The following is a 6,746-nucleotide window of genomic DNA, read 5'->3' as shown; positions in this document are numbered from 1 at the left end:
GTTGTGGATGTCTTGTTGCCACTAGGGATAAAACATCAATGCTTTGTCTAAGGATATTTGTGTTGATTACATTACGCACCATACTTAATGCAATTGTCCGTTGTTTGCAACTTAATACCGGAAGGGGTTCGGATGATAACTCGAAGGTGGACTTTTTAGGCATAGATGCATGTCTGGATAGCGGTCTATGTACTTTGTCGTAATGCCCCGATTAAATCTCATAGTACTCATCATGATATATGTATGTGCATTGTTATGCCTTCTCTATTTGTCAATCGCCCAACTGTAATTTGTTCACCCAACATGCTATTTATCTTATGGGAGAGACACCACTAGTGAACTGTGGACCCCGGTCCATTCTTTACATCTGAAATACAATCTACTGCAATTGTTCCTTACTATTCTTCGCAAACAAACATCATCTTCCACACTATACATCTAATCCTTTGTTTACAGCAAGCCGGTGAGATTGATAATCTCACTGTTACGGTGGGGCAAAGTACTTTGATTGTGTTGTGCAGGTTCCACGTTGGCGCCGGAATTCTTGGTGTTGCGCCGCACTACACTCCGCCACCAACAACCTTCACGTGTTCCTTGACTCCTACTGGTTCGATAACCTTGGTTTCTTACTGAGGAAAAACTTGTTGTTGTACGCATCACACCTTCCTCTTGGGGTTCCCAACGGACGTGTGTCTTACACGCCATCAAGCATTTTTTCTGGCGCCGTTGCCGGGGAGATCAAGACACGCTGCAAGGGGAGTCTCCCACATCCAATCTCTTTACTTTGTTTTTTGTCTTGCTTTGTTTTATTTTATTTACCGCTTTGTTTGATCTTATATTAAAAAAACAAAAAAATTAGTTGCTAGTTTTACTTTATTTACTGTCTTGTTCTCCATATTGAAAACACAAAAAAAATTAGTTACTTGCATTTACTTTATTTAGTTTGCTTTATTTACTACTGCTAAAATGGGTACTGTTGAGAATACTAAGTTGTGTGACTTCACTAGCACAAATAATAATGATTTCCTATGCACACCTATTGCTCCATCTGCTACTACAGCAAAATTCTTTAAAATTAAATCTGCTTTACTAAATCTTGTTATGAGAGAGCAATTTTCTGGTGTTAGTTCTGATGATGCTGCTGCCCATCTTAATAATTTTGTTGAACTATGTGAAAAGCAAAAGTATAAGGATGTAGATGGTGACATTATAAAATTAAAATTGTTTCATTTCTCCTTAAGAGGAAGAGCTAAAGATTGGTTGCTATCTTTGCCTAAGAATAGTATTGATTCATGGACTAAATGTAAAGATGCTTTCATTGGTAGATATTATCCTCCCGCTAAAATTATATCTTTGAGAAGTAGCATAATGAATTTTAAGCAATTAGATAATGAACATGTTGCTCAAGCATGGGAGAGAATGAAATCTTTGGTGAAGAATTGCCCTACCCATGGACTAACTACTTGGATGATCATCCAAACCTTTTATGCAGGATTGCATTTTTCTTCGCGGAACCTATTGGATTCAGCTGTTGGAGGTACTTTTATGTCCATCATTTTGGGGGCGGCAACAAAGCTTCTTGATAATATGATGATCAATTACTCTGAATGGCACACTGAAAGGGCTCCACAAGGTAAGAAGGTAAATTCTGTTGAAGAAACCTCTTCCTTGAGTGATAAGATTGATGATATTATGTCTAGCTTGTGAATGGTAGATCTAATGTTGATCCTAATAATATGCCTTTAGCTTCATTGGTTGCCCAAGAAGAACATGTTGATGTGAACTTCATTAAAAGTAATAATTTCAACAACAATGCTTATAGGAATAATTCTGGTAACAACTATAGGCCATATCCTTCTGCTAATGGTAATGGTTATGGTAATTCTTATGGGAATTCTTACAACAATAATAGGAATGTACCCCCTGGTCTTGAAGCCATGCTTAAAGAATTTATTAGTACACAAACTGCTTTTAACAAATCTGTTGAAGAAAAGCTTGATAAAATTGATATTCTTGCTTCTAAGGTTGATAGACTTGCCTCCGATGTTGATCTTTTAAAATTGAAAGTTATGCCTAATAAGGATAATGATAATAAAATTGTTACTACAGCAAACGCCATCCAAGTTCGAATTAATGAAAATATTAGATTGATGGCTGAATTGCATGCTAGGTGGGAAAGAGAAGAAAACGAAAAACTTGCTAAAGAGAATAATGTAGCTAAAGTTTAGACTATTACCACCACTAGTAATGATAATGCTTCACATGTTGCTACACCCCCTACTATCAATGGTAAAATAACTGGTGTTGGCATTGTTTCTACTCCTAGTGCAAAGCGTGCAAAATTACCTGAAACTGCTAAAACTGCTGAAACTGCTTGTGATAAAACTGCTGAAATTTTTCAAAATATTGGGGACAATGATCCCATTGCTGTAGATCATAATGGTTTAGATTTTGATGATTGTCATATCTATGAAGTTATTAAGTTCTTACAAAAACTTGCTAAAAGTCCCAATGCTAGTGCTATAAATTTGGCCTTTACAAAACATATTACAAATGCTCTCATAAAAGCTAGAGAGGAGAAACTAAAATTTGAAACTTCTATTCCTAGGAAGTTAGAAGATGGTTGGGAGCCTATCATTAAGATGAGGGTCAATGATTTTGATTGTAATGCTTTATGTGATCTTGGTGCAAGTATTTCTGTTATGTCTAAGAAAATCTATGATATGCTTGACTTGCCACCATTAAAAAATTGTTATTTGGATGTTAATCTTGCTGATAATGCTATAAAGAAACCTTTGGGGAGGATTGATAATGTTCGCATTATGGTTAACAATAACCTTGTCCCCGTTGATTTTGTTGTCATGGATATTGAATGCAATGCATCTTGTCCTATTATATTGGGAAGACCTTTTCTTCGAACTGTTGGTGCTACCATTGATATGAAGGAAGGTAATATTAAATATCAATTTCCTCTTAAGAAAGGTATGGAACACTTCCCTAGAAAAAGAATGAAGTTACCTTATGATTCTATTATTAGAACAAATTATGATGTTGATGATTCGTCTCTTGATAATACTTGATTCACACTTTCTGCGCCTAGCTGGAAGGCGTTAAAGAAAAGCGCTTACGGGAGACAACCCATTATTTTACTTCTGCACTTTTGTTTTATATTTGAGTTTTGGAAGTTGTTACTACTGTAGCAACCTCTCCTTATCTTTATTTTATTGCATTGTTGTGCCAAGTAAAGTCTTTGAAGTAAAGTCAATACTAGATTTGGATTACTGCGCAGGAACAGATTTCTTGCTGTCACGAAATTGAGCCGCCCCGTCTGTAGGTAACTCAGAAAAATCTGCCAATTTACGTGCGTGGTCCTCAGATATGTACGCAACTTTCATTCAATTTTAGCATTTTCATCTGAGCAAGTTAAGTGCCCCTGAAAAATTCGTCTTTACGGACTGTTCTGTTTTGACAGATTCTGCCTTTTATTTCGCATTGCCTGTTTTGCTATGTTTGATGGATTTCTTTGTTCCATTAACTTTCAGTAGCTTTGTACAATGTCCAGAAGTGTTAAGAATGATTATGTCACCTCTGAATATATGAATTTTCAATCATGCACTAACCCTCTAATGAGTTTGTTTTGAGTTTGGTGTGGAGGAAGTTTTCAAGGGTCCAGAGAGGAGGATGATACAATATGATAAAGAAGAGTGAAAAGTCTAAGCTTGGGGATGCCCCCGTGGTTCATCCCTGCATATTTTAAGAAGACTCAAACATCTAAGCTTGGGGATGCCCAAGGCATCCCTTCTTCATCGACAACTTATCAGGTCACCTCTAGTGAAACTATATTTTTATTCCGTCACATCTTATGTGCTTTACTTGGAGCGTCTGTTTGTTTTTGTTTTTGTTTTTGTTTGAATAAAATCGGATCCTAGCATTCCTTGTTTGGGAGAGAGACACGGTCCGCTATTTCGTATGAACACATATGTTCTTAGCTTTATTCTTAATGTTCATGGCGAAGGTTGAAACTGCTTCGTTCATTGTTATATGGTTGGAAACCGAAAATGCCTCATGTGGTAATTGGTATAATGTCTTGAATAATTTGATACTTGGCAATTGTTGTGCTCACATAGATCATGTTTAAGCTCTTGCATCATGTACTTTGCACCTATTAATGAAGAACTACATAGAGCTTGTTAAAATTTGGTTTGCATGATTGGTTTTTCTAGAGTCTATATATTTTCTGGTTAAGGTGTTTTAACAACAAGGAGACGATGTAAAGTCTTATAATACTTACAATATGTTCATATGTGAGCTTTGCTTCACCGTTTTATACTTGAGTTTGCTTCAAACAACCTTTCTAGCCTAGCCTTGTATTGAGAGGAATTCTTCTCGTGCATCCAAATCCTTGAGCCAAATACTATGCCATTTGTGTCCACCATACCTACCTACTACATGGTATTTCTCTGCCATTCCAAAGTACATTACTTGAGTGCTACCTTTAAAATTCTATTCTTTGCCTTTACAATATATAGCTCATGGGAAAATAGCCTTAAAAACTATTGTGGTGAAGAATATGTACTTATGTATCTTATTTCTTAATAAGTTGCTTGTTGAGCGGTAACCATGTTTCTGGGGACGCCATCAACTTTTACACCTTTATTGAATATCATGTGAGTTGCTATGCATGTTCGTCTTGTCTGAAGTAAGGGCGATTTTCATGATCAAATGGTTTGAGTATGCATATTGTTAGAGAAGAACATTGGGCCGCTAACTAAAGCCATGAACCATGGTGGAAGTTTCAGTTTGGACAATCAATCCTCAATCTCTTATGAGAGTTTTAACTGTTGTTGAATGCTTATGCATTAAAGAGGAGTCCATCTGTTGTCTATGTTGTCCCGGTATGGATGTCTAAGTTGAGAATAATCAAAGAGCGAGAAATCCAATGCGAACTTTCTCCTTAGACCTTTGTACAGGCAGCATAGAGGTGCCCCTTTGTGACACTTGGTTGAAACATATGCTATGCAATGATAATCCATGTTAATCCAAGCTAATTAGGACAAGGTACGAGCACTATTGGTATACTATGCATGATGCTTGCAACTTATAGGATATCTTATACATAACACATATGATTTATTACTACCGTTGAAAAAAAAATCTTGTTTTCAAAATGAAAAGCTCTAGCACAAAAATAGTAATTCATGCTTCCCTCTGCGAAGGGCCAATATTTTACTTTATTGTTGAGTCAGTTTACCTACTTCCTTCTATCTTAGAAGCAAACACTTGTATCAACTGCGTGCATTGATTCTTACATGTTTACCTATTGCACTTGTTATATTACTTTGTGTTGACAATTATCCATGAGATAAATATGTTGAAATTGAAAGCAACCGCTGAAACTTATATCTTCCTTTGTGTTGCTTCAAAGCTTTCTACTAAGAATTTATTGCTTTATGAGTAACTCTTATGCAAGTCTTATTGATGCTTGTCTTGAAAGTATTATTCATGAAAAGTCTTTTCTATATGATTCATTTGTTTACTCATTATCTTTACCATTGCTTCGAATCGCTGCATTCATCTCATATGCTTTACAATAGTATTGATCAAGATTATGATAGCATGTCACTTCAGAAATTATCCTTGTTATCGTTTACCTACTCGAGGGCGAGTAGGAACTAAGCTTGGGGATGGTTGATACGTCTCAAACGTATCCATAATTTCTTATGTTCCATGCTACTTTTATGATGATACTCACATGTTTTATACATACTTTATGTCATTTTTATGCATTTTCCGGCACTAACCTATTGACGAGATGCCGAAGAGCCAGTTGTTGTTTTCTGCTGTTTTTGGTTTCAGAAATCCTACAAAGGAAATATTCTCGGAATTTGACGAAATCAACGCCCAGGGTCTTATTTTTCCACGAAGCTTCCAGAAGACCGAAAGGATTACGAAGTGGGGCGAGGAGGCGCCGCCACGCCAGGGCCGCGCGGCCAGGCTAGGGCCCGCGCCGCCCTGGTGTGTGTGGCCCTCGTGCCGCCCCTAAACCTACCCTTCCGCCTACTTAAAGCCTTCATCGCGAAAACCCCAGTACCGAGAGCCACGATACGGAAAACCTTCCAGAGACGCCGCCGCCGCCAATCCCATCTCGGGGGATTCAGGAGATCGCCTCCGGCACCCTGCCGGAGAGGGGAATCATCTCCCGGAGGTCTCTTCATCACCATGATCGCCTCCGGATTGATGTGTGAGTAGTTCACCCCTGGACTATGAGTCCATAGCAGTAGCTAGATGGTTGTCTTCTCCTCATTGTGCTATCATGTTAGATCTTGTGAGCTGCCTATCATGATCAAGATCATCTATTTGTAATGCTACATGTTGTGTTTGTTGGGATCCGATGAATATTGAATACTATGTCAAGTTGATTATCAATCTATCATATATGTTGTTTATGTTCTTGCATGCTCTCCGTTGCTAGTAGAGGCTCTGGCCAAGTTGATACTTGTAAATCCAAGATGGAGTATTTATGCTCGATAGTGGGTTCATGCCTCCATTGAATCTGGGACAGTGATGAGAAAGTTCTAAGGTTGTGGATGTCTTGTTGCCACTAGGGATAAAACATCAATGCTTTGTCTAAGGATATTTGTGTTGATTACATTACGCACCATACTTAATGCAATTGTCTCGTTGTTTGCAACTTAATACTTGGAAGGGGTTCGGATGATAACCTGAAGGTGGACTTTTTAGGCATA

Source organism: Lolium rigidum, chromosome 6, assembly GCF_022539505.1.
Source record: "Lolium rigidum isolate FL_2022 chromosome 6, APGP_CSIRO_Lrig_0.1, whole genome shotgun sequence".
NCBI lineage: Eukaryota > Viridiplantae > Streptophyta > Magnoliopsida > Poales > Poaceae > Lolium > Lolium rigidum.
Note: the sequence above shows the minus strand (reverse complement) of the source record.